General features: G+C 35.5%; 1 protein-coding gene across 3 annotated transcripts in view; it reads left to right on the top strand.

Annotated features, from left to right (window-relative positions):
- SOX5 (SRY-box transcription factor 5) overlaps nt 1-26,009 on the top strand; it is a 991,426-nt gene that overhangs the window by 251,837 nt on the left and 713,580 nt on the right. For all 3 annotated transcript variants that reach the window (XM_067695917.1, XM_067695916.1, XM_067695915.1), the window contains one exon: nt 13,488-13,572. The gene's annotated coding sequence lies outside the window, so the exon portion shown is untranslated. The remainder of the gene's footprint in view (nt 1-13,487; nt 13,573-26,009) is intronic.

The following is a 26,009-nucleotide window of genomic DNA, read 5'->3' as shown; positions in this document are numbered from 1 at the left end:
CCTCATCATCCTTCAAGATTCATTTCAGTCATCCTGTTGTTTGGAAAGTTACTGCTGACTCCCAGGGGTGGCTGGGTCCCTTCCCTGTGCATCAAAGCCCGTATGGCATTCTGTTGAAGTTATCTATTTATTACTTTCTCTCCCTCTTTAAAGCATGGGTCCCTCAGGGCCAGGGACCATACCTTTGTACCACGAGTATGTGGCTCAGAGTGGAACACATAAAAGAAAGTTGATTAAAAAGACAAGCCAAGTTCATATTTTATCTATCTCTGAAACTAGATCTTGGCTCCAACACCAACTGGTTATGTAGCCTTGGCCAAGTTACTTAATTCGCGTAGGTCTTTGCTTCCTCCTGTAGAATGAGGATAATACTGGCTGCCTTACCAGTGTCAGAATAAACTAATAAGTCATGTTTGTTAAGCTCCTAACAAAGTGCCTGGCATATAGAAAGCACTCAGTGAATGCTATCAGTATTATTATTAGCCAAATACATTTTTGTTGAAATAAACTTTAATGAAACTTAATGGTCATTTCTTTCTGTTTACTGACTAAGAAATAAAAACAGATCCTATAGCCTTCTGGATTTAGATATGGGGCAAAATGGCCATCTGTTACAAGAGTATGCTTAATGTTGCTTGTGTGCATCGTTAAGAACTGTGAAGGGTCTGAGGTATTTACCCTATTTGCAAGCTAATACATTAGCCTGCCACAGTTTCACAGATGTTGGCAGAACACGGAAATCCTGGATCAGAGACAAAGGGCAGTTATCACTCACAGCAATAGTAGTAGCCAGTGTATTAGCATTTGTACCAGTTCCCTGAACCCTAAGTCCCATTCAGTGATTCAGACAGAGCCTGGTGATGTTTACACTTCAGGGGGAGAAAATCTGAGCTCAGGGAACCTGACTCTTTTGTATCAGGCAGTAAGCATACCTAATCTTTGCCACTAAGTACACATCATCCCTATGACACTGGACAGTAGACAGACCTGCCCTACGCTCTGGAGGGAGACTCTACCTCTGTCTTCTAAGGCTTTCTCTCTAAAATATCCTTGAAAAGGTAGTTCTGAAGAAAGCTAGTTGGTGCCTTTCCTCACGAGAAGTACAGAAATACAAAATACCTTTAGAGAATGGTCTTTTAACATGGAAATTTGTATCTAGTGGGTTTGTAGCTTTCTTCAGATTCTTAAAGGGATACGTGAACTTAAAAAGGTTGTCTTTAAATCCCTTATTCATCGTTCAGGTGCTAACGTATCTGAAGACACCAAAAGGTAAAGACTAAGGAAGCAAAATACTACATAGGAGATACCATGATGCTTCTTTATGATTGAGGCAACTTGCTGCCCCAGAATCAGGGCCTTTATCTGGCTCATATTAAGACTGGAACTAAGTCCGGAGAAGGTACCCTGGACCTTATCCAGAGGAAACAGAGTTGAGAGCCCTTGCTTCAGAAAAGATTGTAACAGGACAAGAGCAAAGAGTGACAGCCTTCTCTGCAGAAAGGATATTATTACTTATTATAATGCTTATTGAAATAATTTAGCACATAAAAAGATAACCAACTTTGTTTTTTAGATTGGATGTGCAATTGTTGTGATTTTTTGATGTAAGCTGTACATAATAGGAAAGTCAAATGTTACTCCCTTAACTGAAATAAATTTCCATTTTCATTTCATATTATTGAAATGTATGCTTCTGACTTTCTCCATTTGCTTCACTTTATTTTCAACATTTTTATAAGCAAAGTGTTCTAAATACCATGACGAATTATTTTATGATGCATTTATCTCAGTCATGGTGACCTCTGTCACTTGAACCACTGTTCAACATATTGCCAAAGAGCAAAGATTAAGGCATAGGGCATTTTGTGGAATTAGTGACGACCCAAGAGCTGATAGCCTAATGCCAAACCAGTCATTAGAACTCAGGAAATGTTACAATCTGAAAGCATTATTGCGATTATGTAACAAAAATAAGAGACAAAAACAGATGGCTTAAATAAAAATACTGCTAAAGTAGGGTTTCTCAACCTCAGCACTATGTACATTTCGGACTGGATAATTCTTTGTGGTGGGGAGCTATCCTCAAATGTCCTGCAAGAGTGTAGATGCATCCCTGGCCTCTACCCACTAGCTACCAGTAGTGTCCCCTGCAGTGTGACAATCAAAAATGTCTGCAGACGTTGCCAGATGTCCCCTGGGGGCAAAATCACCCTTGGTTGAGAAGCACTGTGCTATTTCCATTTTTTAAAATGGGAACATCTATCAGTGAATAAGAAGGTAAATAGAGAGTGTAGTATAATCCTGGTAAACGTTCACAGCTCCAGAAGTAAATTAATGCTTCCATAGTTTGAGGGATTGCAAAATGACCTCCCCATACTGCGTGTAATCTGTTCCAGAGCATGGGGGGGAAAGAAAGAAGACTGGTTTTGTGTTCTTGCCTTTCTTACGTTGCTTTGTAGTTTAGTGATTTGGGTCATGTCATAATTTTTCTGATTTTTTTCTTTTTAATCTGTAAGAGAGGGATCATCCCCTGTCAATCGTACCTTCAAGAATTGCCATGAGGATCAGATCTGAGAGTTTAAGTGAAAATGCCTTGAAAAGTCTAAAGAGCTCTATAATTGTTAGGATGAGAATAAGTAGAATGATTTTGTTTTAAGAATTTCTTGAAAATTTTAGAGCATTCCTTGAAATAACTAGCGGAACCCCGGGGCATAACAAAAAAGGATTTGAGAATCACTGCTTTTGAAGCTGCCCTTTAGCCCTGCTTAGCTCACTTTTCTGTGTTCTTGGTTGCCATGTGCTGAGTGGCTGTGACAGAAGGCATGGTTGAAGGAGTAGTGGAAAGGCTGGGCTGACAGCAGCAAGGAAGCAGCACTCAGTGTTCAAAAAGCATAAGTACTTTGTTCATGTTTCTTCAGTATCCAAGAAGTATCTATAAATTGAGTAACTAGAAACTCTGAAGAGGAGAAAATAAAGTTAATATTGTAAATTTATTCAAAATGGATATTGCTGATGTAAGTAACCCTATTTCTGACTTATGTGTTTTTTATTAACTAAAAATACTGTGTGAATTTTATTTAATAGATTCTTTTTTTTTTAATAGCTTTATCTTTGGTCAAAAATGAATATCCTTTCTCTATCTCATGCTGAAACCTTTTTAATAATGCAGAATTGCCAGCAACTTTTCTCCCTTTTAAATATTCGGTGTTAGGCTTCCTTGCCTGAAATTATATGAATATATATGCCTGAACTTTGAGAAATAGAATAATTTAGTCTCAGGTTAGAATGGATCTTAAAAGCTGGATGACCCAATATAACATTCCATTCAGAAATCCTTTTCTCAGACCTCTGAGAGTTTGTCCTGCTTGAACCTCTGCCCCCCTTTTCAGTATAGAATATATTTGGAAGATTATGCGGATGAGAGAACTGAGGCATAGATAGGTTAAGTGACTGTGTCCAGGATCACTTGGGTAGTATGTAGCAAAGCCAGAAGGTGACCCACTCACCGTGAATCCAGAGCCCTGGCTTAAACTCTAAATCATTGGGCTTCCCTCCAACAAATCCTACTGCTGGACAACTCATTTTAAAGAAAGTTGCTTTTCACAATGCACTGAAATCTACTACCTCCTTATAACCCTGCCATCAAAACAAAAACAGAGGGACTTCCCTGGTGCTCCAGCGGTTAAGACTCCGTGCTCCCAACGCAGGGGGCCCAGGTTTGATCCCTGGTCAGGGAACTAGATCCCGATGCCGCATCCGAAGATCCCACGTGCTGCAACTGAAGACTCAGTGCAGCCAAATAAATAAATAAATATTGAAAAAAGATGAACATGTGATGCTCAAACATCTTAAAAAAAACAAATACTACCTTGTTCTCATGTGGAGCATGAGACAATATATCTTGTCTATACTTTTCCAAATGGCAACCCTTCAAATATCAGATTGAACTTAATGATTGGTGCCCTCCCTTACTCTTAAGTTTGATCTTTTTCAGGTTGAATGTATCTTCTCCTCCTAATCGTACCTGTTTTAGCACAGTTGTCATACCAACTGTGTTCCCTGCTGACTTTTTCTGGGTGTTGAATACTCATCCAGTTTCCTATCTATTGGATGAAAATCAGTTCTGGAACCCGTATTTAAAATACTGCCTGACCATGGAGCGTTGGTTATATCTAATTTTGATTTGGACACCCTACAGTTATTAACTGTATTCTCTTCTCTCCAATGCCACATCTCATCCTTGCTTGCATTGTGACCGCTGCCATTAAAAATGGGACTTCCCTGGTGGTACAGTGGTTAAGACTTCACCTTCCAGTGCAGGGGGATATGTGGGTTTGATCCCTGGATGGAGAGCTGGGATCCCACAGGCCTTGTGGCCAAAAAACTAAAACAGAAGCAATATTGTAACAAGTTCAATAAAGACTTTAAAAATGGTCCACATCTGGGCTTCCCTGGTGGCGCAGTGGTTGAGAGTCCGCCTGCCGATGCAGGGGACACGGGTTCGTGTCCGCAAAAAAAAAAAAAAAAAAAAAAAGGTCCACATCAAAAAAAAAAATTACAAAGTCTTGTGAACTATCCTTGAAGCAGATCTTTTTGTCTTAATATTTTAATAAACAAAATACTGTATTAAAGTAGGTTAAAGTTGCAATGTGTGTATTTAATCCATTATTTTAATTTTAAGTTCCTTTTATGTTTTAAAATTTCCTTACAGATTAGAGTTCCAATCTGATAAGTATGTCTTCACCTAGCAATATGATTACTGCATAATTATTTGAGTGTTTGGGGTAAGATAAAATCATAAATATTACTTGTGTCCTTTCCCATTAATTATTAAGCACATGTCTATTTCAGGGAATTTAATCTATATGTTTGATTCATAGTCCCATAATTTTTCAAAATGTAATTTTGTAAGAGCCATCTAACATCAGTCATTTTTATGGTGTGTGTGTGTGTGTGTGTGTGTGTGTGCGCGCGCGCGCGCATTCCTAACATCAGAAGGTCATGTTTTGTTATGAGTAAACAAGTGCCTACATGTTAAACATGTCTTTTCTAAGACATAAACTTAGTTAACTAGTCTCTGCCATCTACCATTGGAAAAATGTATTTTCATGACAGATTGGGCTACCTCCTTAAAATAGACTGGCCAGATTCCCAAAATGTTAGGCACTGGGGTAGAATTTCCAGGAGCAGTAGTAGGTCTCTGATGATTCTTCATTGGCCCATAGATTAAGACAAGTCAATAAAAGACAGGATATAAACGAGCAGTTGACAAAATATTTGGAATAAGAATAGATTGTCTGGTACCTGAATACACTGTGAATATTATGCATCGGGAACCGTACTTCAGGTGTGGACAATATTGGACCAGCATGCTGGGCTCCACGCTGTTGAAAGGGTCTTATACTTTAGGTGGCCTGACCTGCTTCAAGGGAACTATGAATAAAGGATAAATAATGGTTCTGCCAGTAGGTGGTAAAAAATAAAATAAAATAAACACTCTTTGTAGTCAGCAGGAAGACAGAAGCCACTGTGATTATTTTATTTTTTTGCGGTACGCGGGCCTCTCACTGTTGCGGCCTCTCCCATTGCGGAGCGCAGGCTCCGGACGCGCAGGCTCAGCGGCCATGGCTCACGGGCCTAGCCACCCTGCGGCATGTGGGATCTTCCCGGACCGGGGCACGAACCCGTGTTCCCTGCATTGGCAGGCGGACTCTCAAGCACTGCGCCACCAGGGAAGCCCTCACTGTGATTATTTTAAAAAGGGGCATGTAATAAAATGCTTACACATTGACAATAATAAATTGCAAAAGAGCAACCTAGAGGTCAGGAGCAGGAAGAAGTTGCTGCTGCCCTTAGTCTGGAGGCAAAGGGACGAGACACGGTTGCCAGAGGCACTGGATGTAAGCTGGAACCATGGGGGCCTGTCTGGTGGGAGGTGGAACCAGGTAAAAATGGAGCTGCTGCCTGAGACACCTGGCAAAGGAGAGAAAGAAGGGCAGAAAGTCAAACAGCAGAAGGTTGATAGGTGTTGAACCTTGCAGTTGGTTGATGAGGGTTTGTTTTATTAAAGTCTCTATTTTGAATATGTAATTGTCTGTAATTAAATGTTTTTAAAAAGTAAATGAAAGAGAGAGAGAAATAGGAGACGCAGGGGCACACGCACCCTCCACACCATGCCTGCTCCCACGCACAAGTTTACACTGAGCTCCAGTCTTCTTCCAGTAGCTGAACTCGCCTCAAAGCCGACTGCCAGAGGGGTGTGGGAAACTTGGCCCACAGGGGTCAGCAGAGAAGGAGATGGACAAAGGAAGGATCTAAGGCAAAGAGGCTGGCAGACCCTCACCCAAGACACATGAGGCAGTGACTCTCCTTCTGCACAAAGTTCTAGTCCTGGCTGGAATTTCTTGTTGCTGTCTATGACTTTCTCAGTCCCTCAAAAGGTACCCTCTGCCTAAACCTAATTTTGTTGCTATCAAAGTGGGATTGGGGACACACAGTGTAATTATTTGACCTAGCCTCTGCCACACTGAGCCTTTGGATACTGGCGTGTCCATATAACACACCAAGTTTTTTGCACACTTCTTGTGCACTTCCATTTACATGCATTCTACAGAGCTGGCTGCACAAGCACTGATACATTTCAGACAAACTCCAGATTAGTTGGAATATTCGTGGTTTTAGTTTGAAGTCCTTACCTTGCATAGAGAGTGAGGAATTGGGCAAGGAATGATGATAATGAAAACTTGGGCTATTAGTAGTAATGCTCTTCAGCACATGTTTAATGCATTTAGTTGATAAAGAAAAACCATACTCAAGTTTTTATATGTTCAGGTGCAAAGACCAAAAAGAATTAAAACATAACAAAATGGGAGTATGCTAGCTATGTAATTATTTGAATTAATATATAAAATATTGGAATCCATCTGTACTGATTTTGTAATAATAAGTGGGTACTTGGTTCTCCAAAATCTTTAACTCTGAAAAAAGTGAGGTTTAATACTAGAAATAACACTTTTTTAACCAAGAAAAATATGAAGTGTCTTCTAGGGCCATCCTATATGGTTGTGCAGGTAGCATATTTTCTGAATTGTCCACCTAAGGGGCATCTTCTCTTATTCACACAAAGGCACTTTATATGCCAGTGACAGCCCTGATCTCCCAACACTGATATTATCAGGGGGAAGTATTGCCAGGAGAAATTTCACAGCCTTCTCTAAAGAATGAGTTTGACTTTTAGTATCCACTTAGGGATTCTGAGAGGCCCCTGTGAAGAGTATCTTGGCTTTGAACAGGGCAGAGCTACCTGCTGGTTTTAGATTTTCAGGTTTGCCTATTTGCATTTAGGCCAAGAATACTTTTATTTATCTTTACTACTTTCTTGTTAATGCTGGCTAGACCTCTGTGTAATAATAAAACCTTTAGTTATATTAAGACCAAATGGGGATCACAAAGTGTGTTTCTCTTCTCAAATGATCATTAAGACTACAACATGGTCTCAGTGGACATGTACTAATGTATCTTCGTACTAATATACAAATTAGTATTTGCATATTTTACAAAATTTAAAGTATTTTAATAACTTAGTTTTAAAAACTGATATGAGTCCTGAATTTACATTTTTAAAATACAATTTGACTTATTTATACAAAGGCAAAGCCACCAACACATTGGGGAAGAGATTTTCAATCAGGTTGAAGTGGATGCGTTTTCAAGAGCGGGTGGCAGTACTGGGCAGTGAAGTGGCAGGTACTGGCATCAGACTGGGTCAAAGCTCAGATCTAGCACAGCTTTAAGTTAACTGGTCCAGTTTCCTAACCTCCGTGGGCCTTGTGCTATGAAATGTACCAACCCGTAGAGGTTTCTGTGAAGATCCTGGGGTAATGGATCTTAAAACAGTGTCTGGTAGAGTGCACCAAAAAAACCTCATATTAAAGTTAATTTTTCATTAAAAAAATACCAACTTTTTCTTGAGCTATCATTCATTTTCATGTTCAACATTCTTTCCCCTAGACTTTCTCACACCTGTTCCCTCTTTCCTTGTTAGCTCCCATATCTCTCTATCCTTATGCCCAATACTATTCTTGAATTGCTCTGAGATAAGGGTTTTTGGTATTAAACACCTGGGTATGTAGATGTTTTGTGAGACGCTTTTTATTTCTCCTCAGTATATTCCTCATTTACTCCTTTTCCTCATGTCCCTAAAAATATCCTACTTACTGATCATGTATATTTCCTTTGTCTGAGGCAGATGATTCTAGAAAACAGCAACATGGCACAGTGCAGTGGAATTAAGATGCGGCTGTGTGTCTCTGTAGCACCTCCCAGTTTAAAACTTCTTTGAATCTCTGAAATTGAAAAATCAGAAATCTGAATAGGTGATGCATTTGAAATCACACAGGAACACAGTTTTCCCCAGACCTCTTTTTTTGGGGTGTGTGTATGTGTATGTGTGTGTGTGTGTTGATTCAACATGTGTGTATTTTCTATTTCCCCCCATCTGGCATCTTCTTTAGCACCAGGCTAGCTAGCTGTTCTGTGTCAAGAGGGCTTTAGCCTTTTCACTATGAAAGAGAAAGAAATGAAATAATAAAAAAAAGAAAATTCTTCCACCATCTCCCCCCCTCACTTTTTGTTTAGTTGTTTCTAAGCAAGTTTCTTGCCATTTACCTTTGCATTTGCATGGCTTATTGATTGGCAATTTTAAAATTGTTTATTGTGCTCTTTTGTTTGACTGTTCAAGAGCTAAAACAAAAGCGAGCAGGCCCTGTGAGGTACACATTTGCATGCGGTGAGCGTTACCCGAGGAAAAGTAATTGCTAATGCATATTTATGTGGCACAAATTTGCCATTTGTTTATGCATAAAATTATCAATAGTGCAGGGCGGCCCAGCCGTAGAAAATGGTGACCTTTTTAGCTTAATAAATAGAAATCAGCTGTTATTGTGAAGAGATCAGCCATTTATTCTGTGTTGAGGGACATTGCCGGGAAAATGCAGATTGGGGTTGGCAATATCATTAAATGGAAGGCCAGTGACCCTTTCGGTAGAGTCTATTATACTTTATCTAATAGGGGATAAATGACTCTGGTTGGCAAATGGAATAAAGAACAACAGTTTTTCTTTTTTGTTTTGTAGTTTTAATAACTCTGCGGATTTTAAGCCATAAAACTGAACAAGCAACATCATACTGACCTGTTGCTAGAGTTCTCGCAGAAAAATCTGTTTTAAAGTTGCTTTCCCTTATTCATTATTCTCTATTTCAGTCTGTACCCATTGAAACAAAAAGTGAGTCAAATGATATTTTTTTCCAGGAAAATAGGTCTTCCTTTAGTTTATAGCTTTCTTTTTCTTTTTCTTCTTTTTTAGCCATACTTTTATCTTTTCATTGCAGGTATTTTTGCATTTTACAGTGTTGCTCTACCTTTGATATCTTAAAAATATTAAAGATAGAAGATACTCTCAGAATGAAGTTAGGAATAGATTGTAAACTGAAGTTTCCTTTTTAAAACTAAGCATAATACCTTCAAAGTGATAAGAATGGCCTCTGAGGTAAGTATGTGGGTCCTTTGGATTAATAAAAATATTATATAAATAGCAAACCTTCTCATCAGCATATTTTCTTTTCTTTTCTTTTTTTTTTTTTGGCCGCACCGTGCAGCTTGCCGGGATCTTAGTTCTCTGACCAGGGATTGAATCCCAGGCCACAGCAGTGAAAGCGCTGAGTCGTAACCACTGGACCGCCAGGGAATTCTCAGCGTATTTTCTTAATATGCAAAAAACCGACAGATAGTCATTGTATCTTTTTTGGTTGTTTCACTGAGATGAAGTGCCCTCAGTCTCCTCAGAGCTCGCCTGTGACTGTGGTTTAATGTGGTGTGATCTCATACTACATTAATTTGGCTAGTGTTTCTTTGGTATGCTAGTGAGCGTTTCTGTCTTTTAGGGTTTTTTATTGAGCTTCTTCAATCATTATAGAATTCACTATTAAGTGGAAGTTGTGTTTGTTTTTTCAATATTGCAAGGTAATATTTGATGCACTGAAAATTTTATGTAAGTTATGAAATAAGATAATAAAACAGAGACATGTAAATCCACCCTCAGAACATGGCAAAGCTATTGGAAGCTACCTGCATGCTCCTTTCTGATTGTGTATCTTAACAGGAGTGCACTGCAACAGGTTTAAAGTTTCTGCAATGGTGGATTTGCAGCCACCAGTCTTTCCCTCATGCTGCGCTTGAGTACAACAGTGCATTCTGCAGCATGTCACCAGAGTGACTGAGTAACCTTTTACTGGCAGAAATGGGTCTGTTGTTCCTTTTTAAAGTAGAGGGTGTAAATAGGATTCAGACACTAGGGTACATTAGTCCAAAAAATGAATATATTTTTTGTGTCATTTATAAGGTATTGATTTTAGGTCCATTAGATTCACAGTCCCTAGTGGTAGAAAAAACAATGATTTAATGGGTAGGTTGGAATTCCAGAAGGAAGAGCAGCAGTGATTAACCCCTTCTTCCTCAGCTCCCTGCCCCAGTTATATAATATTGTCAAGAAGCTAAGGACTCTGGGGGAAAGGGACAATTTATCATCTGTCTTCCCTGCACTTTACAAGGAATCACAAAACAAATTTCAGCTGGATTATTACTATGTCTCTGAAAGTGATAGAACATTTCACTCTCCGTTGATAAGATATGCCAAAATTATTTTTATAAGGTAGTTTTTAAGTTGATGAATACAGTTTATTTTTACAAAACCCAGAGCATATTTATTTAGAGAGTCTTAGTAATTTAAGATACTGTTTAGGCGATGTGAAGGAATAAAGCTTAGATTTCTTTATTTAAATAAAATGATCTCTTTCTCAACTCTAAGAAAGGAAAGATCATACTGGTGTCATGTCAGTTATACCCTTTCTTAGACAAGTCTTAGGTAATATTAGTGAGAATGGCCACTATAATTTTTAAAGTAGGGTGTTTCCTATTCCATAAATACATGGAGAATTATTGGTGTATATAAACCTCTTTTCTGAGAAGAAGATGACCAAGATATCATTTCACTTCTATACTATTCAATTTGGATGTAGAGCACTCATAATAATTCCAGTCAATTTCATCCAACTAATGTTACTACCACCTGGAAGAATTTCCTCTTAGGCTGCTTTAGCAGTTACCTCTTCATTATTATATCCAAAAAAAAAAACCCTAATTACAATATAGGTATGAAATTTTAAAAAATTCCAACTGTCATTCCAATCTTCTGACATACTGTTATGCTATGATTGAAGAAAAATATGCCAACTGAAATCTGATTAGCTTAAAACTTGACCTGACATAAAGATTATGGTATCAACAAACACTTTTTAGTATTTCATATTTTAATTCAAGTTTTTCAAGCTCTGTGACAAAAATATAAAAATACAGGCTCCCTCTTGTGGGTAAAATTACCACCTGTGTATTTCTGTGTTGCCTACATATAGGATATGGCAAATTTTTTCTGTTTCATTTTAAGTAAATTCTACCATGGTAGTCTCTTTATAGTTGGTCAGATGTGACATTTCACTTAATTGAAAAAAGTGAAGTTTGGGGTACTTTTTAGTAAAAATTTTTAATGAAAATGAACAAGTTTTTAAAGAATTGGCAGACCATGTGCAGACAACCTTTATTTTATTGCAGCAGCATAATTTTTTTTTAACTTTTAATTTTATATTGGAGTATAGTTGATTAACAATGTTGTGATAGTTTCAGGTGTGCAGCAAAATGATTCAGTTATACATATAATGTATCTATTCTTTTTCAAATTCTTTTCCCATTTAGGTTGTTACATAATATTGAGCAGAGTTCCCTGTGTTATACAGTAGGTCCCTGTTTGTTATCCATTTTAATTTTTTTTTTTTTTTTTTGCGGTACGCGGGCCTCTCACTGCTGTGGCATCTCCTGCCGCGGAGCACAGGCTCCGAACGCGCAGGCTCAGCGGCCGTGGCTCACGGGCCCAGCCGCTCCACGGCATGTGCGATCTTCCTGGACCGGGGCACGAACCCGTGTCCCCTACATCGGCAGGCGGACTCTCAACCACTGCACCACCAGGGAAGCCCCTGGTTATCCATTTTAGATATAGCAGTGTGTACCTGTCAGTCCCAAACTCCCTATCTCTTCCCCCCATCCTCCCCCGCTCCCTGTAACCATAAGTTGGTTCTCTAAGTCTGTGAGTCTGTTTCAGTGTTGTAAATAACTTCATGTGTATCATTTCTTTTTAGATTCCTCATATAAGTGATATCATACGATATTTCTCTTTCTCTGTCTGACTTACTTCACTCAGTGTGACAATCTTTAGGTCCATCCATATTGCTGCAAATGGCTTTATTTCATTCTTTTTAATGGCTGAGTAATATTCCATTGTATATATGTACCATATCTTCTTTATTGATTCCTCTGTTGATGGACATTTAGGTTGCTTCCATGTCTTGGCTGTTATAAACGGGCAGCGGCATAATTTCTGATGTTGAAAATTTGTAATAACTTCTCTCATTTTGAAGTACTTTCCAATGGAGTAATTAGTGAATTGTTGAAATAATGTAGCATCTTCTCTGTCAATGTGGTGACTTTTAGATTTCTGTGCTTATTAACAAAAGATCTGATATTGGAATGAAGTGAAATCCCCCCTACCAATCATGGTACAGGTGGATAACAATATGGTAATAAAACTACCCTAATACCACAAACCTTGTGACCAAAATGGTGAAATATCAATGGCATAATAAGAATGAAACTGAAGAATTACTCAATTCTTCATAAATTGAACTGATTGTGAAGAGACTGAGCTGGCAACAATGCTTTGGCTGCCACCATGTACTGATTCCCAGCTTTCAAAAGTCTGATTCTTGGGAACTTCAACTGATTGCCAGAGGCCATTTTTGTCCAGTCTAAGGAACTGTTAACAAAGCCAGAGTTCTATTCACTCCTGAAAGTGTCTAGAACAATAGTTTTGAAGCTGGGCTGGGAGATATATAGAGATATATAGCAAGGAATGTCAATGTAGAGATAGTTGGATGACTCCCACTAAACAGTTACTGTGTTGATCGTTGCTGTCATACATTTGAATGGAATCAAGGAAAGGGCTATGAGGACACCTGAAAATCTTTCATAACTCATTCCAAGAAAGAAGAATTTACCTTTATGTTGCCTGTCCTAAAGTATATTCAGGTTGTTTATATCAAAATTATACAAAATGAACAACTTATGTGGTGATAAACAAATATGTATGTATGCATATAACATAACATATATATATGTTTTTAGATTAATTCTGGTGGTATTATAATGTCAAATTAATGCTTTTTTTCAATAAATAATAACTTTATTATATCTATATCAATTTATATGTATATAAATTTATTTTGAAAACCATAGACATCTCCTGTTTCCCAAGAGCCATATCTTTATATATTTACTAAAAAGGAACAGTACACTGTTAATGGTCTACTTTTATTTTTTCTAGATTCCTCTTGCTGATGACACGAGTCCTGTTTGAATCTACTTATAAGATTCTGAAGCCTGAACAGAGAATTTTGGCACTGCACTGGGTAGGAAAAAGATATATTCATAAAACACATGATACACACCTTTGAAAAGATTGATTACTTTAAAAATGGAGGTTTATGTGCCTTCTCTTATTTTCAACTTATAAGTAAAGTATATGACATATGCATATAGAGCTATAATACATAGTCTTTTATGTTCAGATGACAACTGTATTTGTAATTATAATTTTCAACCTCATTATGAAGGTATGTTTCTAAACTGGCAGGTGAAAGCAACATTTCTTTTCTTTTCGTTTCCTTAAAGTTGCAGACGCTTTTTTTCTTCATTGAAAAATGTTTTTTTAAGAACATTTGTTGCTGCTTTTCTGTTATTGCTGAACAAGAAATATTCTGGGTCACAATGAGTAGGTCACACATTTTATAAAAATTTCCATGGGCTATTCAGTATTTCAGGGTATGTTTTTGTAAACACATACAAAAATACAATTTTGCTGAGGCCAAACAGACATTTTCCCAATTTGCTTGGCAGAAGAATTTAGTGGGCATCTGTCTATGTGTGCATTTGTGAAATGCCTGTAAAAGTTATGCTCTTGGGACCAGGAACAAAGTGTGACCACAGACCTAAAGGTGAAAATCCTTTTATCGTCCCGTGACTGTCATGTGGGTGAGAGCAGAAAAGGTTGAAGGAAAGGGATCCTATTGTTCAGAGGTTTGTCGCTAGTAACATGAAAAATGACTTATCTTTCTGTTTAGTCCTAAAGAGAATAGTGAAAAAGTGGTATTCTTGCAGAGTAAACTAAAATTTATTTATTTACTAATCCACTCTAAAAGTCATATGACTTACGCTTCTAGAACTTCAAGATACAAGTTTATTTGTGAAAACTCTTAGGTTCAGTGGTAGTTTTTATCGTCTTTAAAGACCGAATTGTTTTTAAATCCTAAAAAAAATTTTTAAAATATTTATAAACAAGACTTTATATATTCACAGATGAAGGAATCAAAGTAATATGGAAGAAAGCATTGTAATGGTTTTTAATGATAACAGAACTGGAATAAGTCACGAATTATTGCAAATATGAAACTTTTATAGTTTTACAAGTAAAAGCACAAGTATAAATAAAATTAAAAGGCAAATGGAAAACTGGGACTACTTCTAACAAATACAGCAAACATCACATGTATAGCTGTTATTATAAGAAAGGCACTAACACTTTAATTTAAAAGATAACAAGATATAAGAACAAATAATTAATAAAGCATGCAATTCTAATGCAAAATGCTAGTAAAAGAAATGCAAAGTTATGCTCCACTTAACAATCTAACTAGTAAAAAGTAGCTTCGAATAATAATGTTGTAACAAGAATGAGGGGAGTTGGGTGTTTTCAATAATGTTGGAAATAAATTATATTTATTCAACCATAAAGTGATTTGACCATCTCTGTTAAGAGCCTTAAATGTTTCCAAGGCATTCTATGCAACATTTTCACTCTATTAGTTTGGAAAAGGTTTGGTTGCAAGCAATCCAAATTATTTTAAAAAGGTAAGACTTTATATTTTCTTATGTGAAGTCTCTGTAGGCAGCTAAGAGCTGATTGGGTGGTTCCACAGTCAATAGGGACCCAGATCTTTCATCTTTGGCTCTGTTTCTCTGAACATGTGACTCTTACCTAGTGTTTTGGAATATCCAATATTGGTATTCCAGCAATCATGTCCGTATTCTAGCAAGAGGAAGGAAATATTTCTAGAAGATTCATGCTCTCTCCCTTTAAGGACATCTTTTGAAAAGTGTCCATACGCCTTCCACTTACATTCCATTGGCTAGAACATAGTTTCATGACCATGCCACACTTAAAAAGAGCTTGGAAGATGTAGCTTTTATTCTGGAAGATAAATTTGGGGGAGTTATTATTGTGGAAGAATAAGAGACTAGATATTAGGGCTTAACTAACAGTATCTGGCAGTTTCACTTCCAAGAATCTAACTTAATGAAATAATTAAAGGAGACAAAATTTATGTAAATATGATCATTTTCATATGTTTATAATCAGAATAATTTGAGATTGACTAAATTGTTCAGCAATAAAGCAATAGTTGGATAAATCTGAATATATTCATCTTATACAGTCAATAAAATATTTAAAAATTTTTTGAAAGACATTTGAAATTATGCATGATGCAATGTTAAATGAAACAAGTCAGAATCCACACTAAAGATACAGTGTATCTCCAAATGTGTGTGTGTACACACATATGTATGCACACACACATATTCAAGTGGACATATATATTACAAATACATAAAAAGTTAGCAGAAAAAATAGCTGAAAGTAAATACATTAAATATTATTAGCTCTGGATTATGGAATCATGAGCAACTTTAATTTTCTTTACAGTTTACACATTTTTTAACAAGTATAACTTAGTACTAAAATTATAGAAATGTAAAAAGTATGGGATTCACATGGCGGGGGGAAGAGTAAGCTGGGAAGAAGTGAGAGATTGGCATGGACTTATATATACTACCAAATGTAAAATAGATAGCTAGTGCGAAGCAGCCGCATAGCACAGGGAGATCAGCTCGGTGCTTTGTGACCACCTAGAGGGGTGGGATAGGGAGGGTGGGAGGAAGGTGCAAGAGGGAGGGGATATGAGGATATATGTATATGTATAGTTGATTCACTTTGTTATACAGCAGAAACGAACACACCATTTATACCCCAATAAAGATGTAAAAAAAAAAAAAAAAAGTACAGGATTCCAAAAGGTTACATAAGTTGCTTAGTGCCTCTGTTTAAAATACTATGTGTGTGTCTATTCAAGAAGAGATGAAATTGCTTATCACTCATCCTTTCTGACTGCTTTTTCTGAAGTCAGGTTGCAGTAAGCTTTCCTTCTCAGTAGAGCCATACAGCCACTCAGAAATCTTGGTCATATTGCATCCTGGCTACCTTTTTAGGTTAGGGCAGATTGAGATACAGTTCGGTGGCATTTGACAAGCATGTGAATGTTGCTGTTACTCATGCAGATTTCAAAGGCAAAGAGCAAAACTTTGAAGACTTCTTCCTTGTGTATAAGTGAAAGAGGTTGAGTGCTGCAGTTCTGGATTAAGAATGTTTTCTTTCTTCTTTTCAAGGATTTTTTTTACAGTATTTTGTTGCCTTAGAATATTAAAGGAGTGAGAATTTATCTCGGAGCTAAGTGAAAAGTCACAATTAGATAGCAATCTATGAGAAATTCTTGGCAGAAATTAGAATGAGAGTGTTTTTTCCCTCTGAACCTAAGCTGACTCCACTCTTTGGAACTTGTAAGGGAAACATAATGTTGAAAGGCATCAACTTTGGAGACACACTGTTTAGGTCAATTTCTGACTCGACCATTTAGGACTATCTACTGTTGGGTACATCTCTTAACCACGGATTCCACACATGTAAAATGTAAACAATGATGGGAAATAGTTGGATAAATTGTATTATGCAAATACCACATGGACACTGGTGTAACTACACTGAGTAAACAAAATAGACTTTAAAGCCCAAACCATTACTGGAGATAAAGTTACTTTAAAACTGATTGAATTTTCAATTCAATAGGCAGATAGAATAATACTAAATCTAAATGTCCCTAATAACATAACCACAAAATAGATTAAGGAAAATTTGACAGACTAGCAAGGAGAAATAAACGATCCACAATGGCAGTGAAATTAACTTAATAATTAATGAAATAAAATAGAAAAGAATCAGTAAAGGGGATAGAGTTGAAAGATAAGATTAAGAAACTTGACCTGTAGACATATATAAAAACCTTGCATACAGCTGCAAAATTCACATTATTTTGAAGAACACTGGGAACAGTTACAAAAATTCACCATATCCTGAGTCATAAATTAGGTCTCAACTAATTTCAAAGAATTTGAATCATAGCAGTGAAATTAAGCTGCCAATGAATAACAGAAGTATGGCTAGAAAAAAGTTTCAAAATTAAAAAGAAGTCACAATAGTAATTATAAATGTTTTAGATTAAATAAAAATGAACATCTTACATATAACAATTATAGAATACCTATAAGAAGGATTTGCTGGGAAAGTTATACCTTAAATGTATTAGAAAAAAGAAAGAGTGAAAATTAATAAGCCAAGAATTTATTTCAAAAACAACAACAAGATAAACTCAAAGTAGTAAAAGGGAGAAACGAATTAAAGTGCAAAATTAATGAAGTGAGAAACAAACAAATGAAGAAGAGAAGCAAGAAAGCCAAAAATTGTTGCAAAAGATGAGGAAATTTTCCAATCCTCTGATGAGACTGAACAAGAAAGTAAGTGACAAGAGGCAAATAACCAATATCAGAAATGACAAAGTGACATCACAACAGATGTGCAGATGTTAAACAGCCAATAATGAGTATCATGAACTTTACATTACCAAGTTTATGTTGGGAAATATGAAGAGTTAGATCAATGGTCAGATTCCTAGAAAAATATGTCAGTGGTCAAAATATTCCTAAAAAATATATAACTTAGCAGTATTTACTCAAAAAGAAATAGGGAACCTGAATAGTTCTATAAACATTAAGGAAATGTAATTTGGTAATCAAAAATTTTCCTACAAAAAATTTCCAGACCCCGATGGCTTCACAGGCAAATTTAAGGAAGACATAAGTCTAATCCTATGTAAGTTTTTTTTTTTTTCAAAAAATAGAAGAGGTAATAGTCCCCAACTTATTTTATAAGGATCATGTAATCTTGATACCAAACTTGGCAAGAATAGTATGAAAAAGCATATTCACAGGCAAATTCCTCTTATGAATATAAATGGAAAAACTGTCAACCAAATATTAGCAAACTGATTTCAGCAATATATAAAAAGGATCATTAATCATGAGCAAGTTTGTTTACTCCAGAAAATCAAGGTTTGCTGACATGTAAATAAACAGCCAATGTAATACAGATTAAAAGAAGGTATCACATTATTATTTCAATTAATGCAGAAAAGGATTTAATAAAATGTATCATTTATTCCTTATTTTTTAAAGTTCTTAGAAAACTAAAAACAGGGAAGAACTTCCTTAGTGGAAATACCTATAGCAAGAATAAATTAAAATAGTGAATTGTTGGAAGTTTCCTTCTATGATCAAAAACAACATCAGGATAGTTGCTATTGAGCATTTTTCCTGGAGATCCTAGCCAATACAATAAAGCAAGATAAATAAAAATTATTAGGATTGAAAAAGAAACAGTTGTCATTCTTGGCAGATGATATGAATTAATATGAGCATTTAAGGTTGATGCAAACAATACAATATACACAGATCAGCTGTGTTTCTATATATCAGCATCAGTTTTTGCCTAGCATTCATTAATAAGTGATGAGTAGTATCTCTATAAGGAAAATTGTGAAAGTTTAAGAAATATTTTAATATTTTTTAAATGAAATAAATGATGAGATAAACCATGTTCATGTACTGAAAGATCCAATATTGTAGAGATATCCCCTACCCCCAAGTAGATTCATAAGTACAGTGTACTCACAATCAGAATGCCAACTGCTTGTTTTGTCTTTGTTTCTTTGTTATTTGTTTGGGTAGTTTGTGTGTGTGTGTGTGTGTGTGTGTGGGTGTGTGTGTGTGTATGTGTGGGTGTGTGTAATATGACAAGTTGATTCTAAAATGCAAAGGACAAGAAGAGTCAAGAGACTTGTAAAGGGGGGATGGGTAGGATTACTTGCCCTATTAATATGAAAGCTCTATTAATTCAGAAAGTATAGCATTGCTGCAGGGGTAGACAAGTAGACAAATGAGAGAGGCTGCAGCGCTCAGAAATGACTCTTGCATATATGGACATTTTATTTATAATAGAGGTGGTACTTCAAAGCAGTAGAGAAATAACAGACTTTTTAATGTATGGTATTGGGAAAATTGATTCTTTATGGAAAAAAATGAAGTTGGATCCCTACCTCACACCACACACAAAAATCAATTTCAGTTGGTCATAAACTAAGTGTAAGAGGTAAAACAATAATCTGTCATAAGAGATTCTCCTATAAGAGAATCTAGGAAAATAACTTTATGACCTGGGAGTAGAGACAGATTCCTTAGATTAAAAAAGCACACATTCTACATTATTTTTTAAAATAGACTTTATTTTTCAGAGCAGTTTTAGGTTCACAGCAGTACGGGGAGAAGGTATAGAGAGATTTCCCATGTACCACTTCCCCCCACTCCCTACACACACACACATACACATGCACGCACGCACGCACGCACGCGCGCACACACAGCCTCCCCCAATATCAACATCCCCCACAAGAGTGGTACATTTTTTACAACTTTTAACTGACATGTCATTATCACCAAAGAGTTCGTCATTTACATTAGGTTCTGCATTATTTTATTGTTTATCAAAGAAAACCATAAAAAGAGTGAAAAGACAGTATATGGAGTGGCAGAATAAATTTTCAAAGCATCATTGACAAAGGTGATATCCAGAATAGATTTTTTAAAACTACAAATCAATGTAAAACTTCACACAACCCAATAGAAAAATGAGCAAAAGAAGAAATCCAAATGGCCAATAATATGTCCAAATGTCAAAACATATGAAAAAATGCTTAATCTCAGTAATAGTCAAGGAAATACAGAATAATTACACAATGAGATCCCACTACACATACTTCAGAATGGGGAAAACTAAAATGGCTAGCAGGTCAAAGTAATGACAAGGATGCAGAACAACAGCAACATTCATACAGTGCTGGTCAGAACAGAAATTGGAACAACTACTTTTAGATATAGTAAAGTTAAAATTTATAGCCCCTACTTAAGCATAGCAATCCTATGCATATATGTATATATCCCATCAAAATATGTACATCCGTGTATCAGGAGATATGTACAAGAATGTTCACAGGAGAAATACTTGTATTTGCCAAAAATTGGAAATAATTCAGTTATCATCCACACTGTGGACAGTGGTAGAATAGTCATACAATGAAATGAAATAATGAAGTGGAAGACTTTTAGTGATCTACTTGATATTAAGCGGAGAAAAGCAAAGACATAAGAATACATGCAGGATGATTCCAGGCAAACAATTATGTTTTTCAGAGATGCATTATAGATGGTAAAACTATAAAGAAAAGCAAGGAAACATTACTATAGGTGCCAGAGAGTGCTGATCTCTAGGAATGAGGAAAGAGGCTGAGCTGAAGGAGGGAGAATTTGGGTCAGGGAGCACTTCTGGCCCAAGGGAGAGTGACACTAATGCCCTGCTGGTGGTTACATGGGTGTGTGCTTTCTTACCATTTGCTTAAGTGTACACATTGTGTAGATATATTCAAAATAAGTGTTAAAATAGTACAGCAAATAGTTATGATAAGTTTTATTTATTTCTCTAAGGGTGTATTATGTTTCATGAGGGCGAAATATGATTGCAAATAGTGTAAATTAAACTGATACATCTTTCAAAATTAGGTAAAATAATTTAAGATGCTTGTAAGGAATTTCCCGCTTTGGAAATGAAGACTAATAGGGTAGTAAAATAAGCATTTATTCTTTCCAGTGTTCTTTTTCTAAGAAATGTAATAAAGGCTATCAGGCATTGCCATTAGATGGAATAGCAGTAAAATGTTTTGAGAACTATAAAATTATAAATATTTTATTTATATATGAATTGAAATGCATTGCCATGTTAAAGCATTCTTTGCACATATCAATACCCACAAAAAGGCTTAGTTGGATATCAGATTTTATACTGCACTGACCAAAAATAACACAACAAAAATAAGTACTTCACATAGGTTTGCAAATTCAAGATTTTACAGAGGTAAATTGAGGATAGTGGTTAGTTATACCACTGGGGCAGTTATTTTTGTTTTGCTTATCTCTTTCTGTGTTAACATTCTTTTAAAATGTCACTGCATTTATAATTATTTGCTTTAACCATTTAGCCAGTTAATTATTTGTGAACCTAAGTGGTTGTTATTTGTACACGCCTTTTGGTCACCTCTCTTTTACTTGCAAATAAGCAAGCTCTTTGCTTTAACTATTTGTCAAATCCAATCACTTTTTTTTTTTCCTCAGTCAACCTTATCTAAAGAGTAAAACTCTTTACTGCTTGCAAAAGGAGAATAATCCCAATATATTGTAAATTGTCAAGTGAGTTCTTTATAATTAAAGATTACTCTGCAATATACAATTTTTAAGGCATTTATCCCAACAGGGTTCAGTGGCCTTTGAGAATGAGCCACTATGTTGACAAATCTATCATCTAAATTGTGCAGCATTAATGAGAACTCCGAGCAGCACACTCTTACATTTTAATGTGGGTGGCAGTTTAAGAAAAAAAAAAAAAAAACCACCAAAACAAAATACTGAATATGATTGAAGTTGATTTAAAAAAGGTCTGCCACCTGTGGATAAAAATGTGCATTACTCTGAACACATAATAATTAACCAGACTGAAAGGCCATGGCAAAATCCAGTGACTCTCTGAAATCAAAACCCTGGTTATTATTAGAAAAAAAAAAAAAAAAAACAGAAAAAGAAGGCAGTGATTTCACAGCAAATACAGATAATGGGTTTGTGATGCTACTTACCTGTACAACTAACCGTCCATGCTCTATAACTTAATCCACAGTTCTTTACTAACATATGGTATAATCCATTCCTGAAAGTACAGTCTTTGATTTGAATCCCTCATTTCTTAATTAATAACTCATTATGTGATCTTATATTTCCTGAATAGTTAAAATTTCTATATCTCTTTCTTTCATAACCATTTATAACTCATTGTAGATCATCTGTTATTGTTGCACCTCAATCTCTTGAATAAGACTCCTTTTTCGATATACTTTCAGCTTAGTTTTCTCAAGTTAACCTTACAAGTAAAAACACCATGCATATTTAAATATAATAGCACTATATTCATAATTTCTTCTCAACTCAAAATTATTTGTTTAAATGCCTGACTATGCTTGATTGCCTTTATGCTCTACCTACAAATATCTAATCTCCATCTGAATAGTTTAACATAAAGTTATTAAGCTTATTTTCTGGGTGTTTCAAGTGTATGTACATATAATGCACTGGGGGAATTTTATTAGCACAATTTGAATTGCAGAGTTCATTTCAAAATGTACATCAGCTTAAGTAACGTAATGCAGTCATTGTAGAGATGCTCCATTGTACTGGTCTCGGAACGAGATATTGCTACTTGAGTAGCCAATGCTGATCCACTTGAAGGAGACCTAAAACACTAGCCTGGAAGAAAATAATGGTTTATGTATTGTAGAATTCCTCTGGGCTATGGCTCTTAGCTTCTTGATTGATAAAGAATAACGAGAGAGATTCATTTAAAAAATCATAGAAAAATTAGAGTTCTATTACTTTTATTTAAAAGTCAGATGATAATAATATGTCTTAATCCTTTAATAACAACTGCTTGAACATTGTTCTCTTATTCAGCAGTTGTTTGTAATAAAGAGGATTTTTCCTTCCAAATAAAATAATGCATGAACGGTTGACCAAAAGGCTTTAAAATAATGTATGTGAGCAGGCAATTGCTTATTTTTGTGTCTTTCTTTAGAATACTAAGCAACAAAGAAGCAGTTCTAACAATAATAATTTAATTTGAGAAAAAATCCTTGAACCCAAACAGTCTCTGTAGAACTTTTTGCATAATTAGGTTATATATCTTCTCAATGGAAGAAGTCTTGCCCACGGTCACATTCTGTAAATGAAAATACATTTTGCATAAATTAGTGAAGTTGAACTGCTGAGATTCTTTATAAAATGTAATAAATATTTCCTAATTTTTAAAGTAATTAGGAACCATAATTTTTAATGTTCTTTGCTTATACATATATCTATTCATCTTTTAGAGAATTTAGAAAACAGTTGATACTTTACAGTGAATAATTGGTGCTTTATAATATGAAATGAAATGACATAATATAAACATGATGTTTGAACTGTAATTAGGAAATTTCATTCTCTCATAATATGGTAAAGCTTTTTGATACAGTGTCATTTTAGGCATATTAAATCCGTGTGAAAGGAATGAACACTTTTCTAAGTATTTAGAAAAAAGTTAAATTTCTATACCATTGTCAATATAAATTCTAGGAGGATTAAAGTTTTAAATTCTTAATAAAAGAAACTCTAGAGTATTAAGAGATAGTGTTGGTGAGTATTTATGTAAGTGGAGGGAGAGTTGGAAGTTATTTTTCAGCATTACACCAAAGGCAGAAATCACAAAGGAAAAATTTTGCTAGATTTGATCACAAAATTGTAAAATCTTCTTTGCATCTTAAATGGTAGAACTGACAAACAAATGAGGAGCTGGGAAATGTATTTACAATATATTGGGTTTAATGATATACAATAAATTGCCATTTTTGTTAAAACTGACTATTGGCAATTTCATATGTTAATTATGAAATTAAAATATCAACTACTTACAAATTAAGGGAAAAATAGAGATATAATTTGAATATTCAGTTAAAAGGAGGAAATGAGATGGGGACTAAACATATAAAATGTTTTTTTGTAATAATTCGAGACACGCAAATTAATCGTGAGAACCTAGTTCATTTAGCAAATTGGCAAAGATTAAAAATGCACAATAACCAATGCTGAAGAGATTGCAGTGAGATGAGGCCTCTCATTTACTGAGGCTAGAAGTGTCCATTGTATTGCTGCACCAAAGATTCAGTTCATACAGTAGACATTAAAATTTGTTAATGTTGATGCTGGTGCTTCTAGTAAGTTATGTAATATTACATATATGTAATGTGTGTAGTAACACAAAATTTAAAATAAAAATATGATTTTGGGGCTTCCCTGGTGGCGCAGTGGTTGAGAGTCTGCCTGCTGATGAGGGGGACACGGGTTTGTGCCCCGGTCCAGGAGGATCCCACATGCCGCAGAGCGGCTGGGCCCGTGAGCCATGGCCGTTGGGCCTGCGCATCCGGAGCCTGTGCTCCGCAATGGGAGAGGCCACAACAGTGAGAGGCCTGCGTATCTCACACACACACACACACACACACACACACAAAATAATAATAATAAAAATATGATTTTGTTACAAAAATGGGCTCTGCATTAAAAAATGTTATGGTGTTTGTGTATGATAGAATATTAATTTCATGTAAAAATGTTGGAATGACATGAAAAACCAGAACCATCATAAATATTCAAGAAATATTTGTTGAATGGATATGTGGGTGTCCGTGCCTGAACACACACACAGAGGTGTATATCATGCATAGGACAAAAATACTGACAGAATATATGCTAAAATAAAAAAATAAAATGCTCAAAAGCTAGATTACAGGATAACATCTGATTTTTAAAAATTTTCACCTTTTTAATTGCATGTATTAGATACCTTTCTTTAAGAAATACATCTTACTTTCATTTTAAGAAAAAATACGTACTATTTTTTAAACTATAAACATAAGTATAGTAATCCATACATCAAGGAGATTTTCTCCTATGTTTTCTTCTAGTTTTACAGTTTGGGGTCTTATGTTCAAATCTGTTATTATCCATTTCAAGTTAATTTTTGTGAGTGGTTGTAAGATAGGGGTCCAAGTTTGTTTTCCTGCACGTGGTTATCCAGTTTTCCTGACATCATTTATAAAGAGACTATCTTTTTTCCATTTCTGGGCCCTCAGTTCTGTTCCATTTTATGCCAGTACCATACTGTTTTGATTATTATAGCTTTGTAGTACTATACTAGTTTGAAATCAGGAAGTGTGATACCTCCAGCTTTGTTTTTCTGTCTCACGATTGCTTTGGCTATTTGGGTTTGTTTGTGGTTCCATACAAATTTTAGGATTGTTTTTGCTATTTCTGTGAAAAATGGCCATTGGAATTTTGATAGAGATTGCATTAGTAATCCATAAATGTTTTTCTAATAGTAGCATTTCTGTATACATAGATTGCTATATAAACATATCTATAAATTCTTTATTCTAATTTTTTAATTGGAAAAAAATTTAGGAAGACCACAATGTTTTGCAGAATTTTCAGTACATTAAAGTCTACTTGGCCAGGATAATACGCTATAACACTGCCAACAAGTTTATCTGGGACTTACTCAGAAAATCCCAGTGGTAGATTTGGGGTTGTACTGCTTCAGAGTTGATCTGTGTCAGGTCATTGGACAGTTCTTCATGTTGTGACAACGTTTGCCTTCGTTTGAATTCCACTTGGTCCCACTGTCACTGAGAACAGTAACCCAGAAATAAGAGTTTTAGAATACTTGGAAAATTATTTCTGGATTGTGTATAATGGACAAAAGGTATCATTTCTTATTAAGATATTCACTTTTGAAAACCATCCTTAAATTCTTCTACCGCGCACCTAGCATTTTCATAGTCCCTTTTTAAAAAATGAAGCAGTTACCTCATTGTTGTGAGCATAATTCATGTCTATGAATTCACAGATGTAACTGCAGTTGGATTTTTAAAAAGTTCTC

The sequence above is a fragment of the Pseudorca crassidens genome, chromosome 11 (assembly GCF_039906515.1).
Source record: "Pseudorca crassidens isolate mPseCra1 chromosome 11, mPseCra1.hap1, whole genome shotgun sequence".
Taxonomy (NCBI): domain Eukaryota; kingdom Metazoa; phylum Chordata; class Mammalia; order Artiodactyla; family Delphinidae; genus Pseudorca; species Pseudorca crassidens.
The sequence above is the reverse complement of the archived record's forward strand: the minus strand, read 5'-3'. Positions and strand labels throughout refer to the sequence as shown.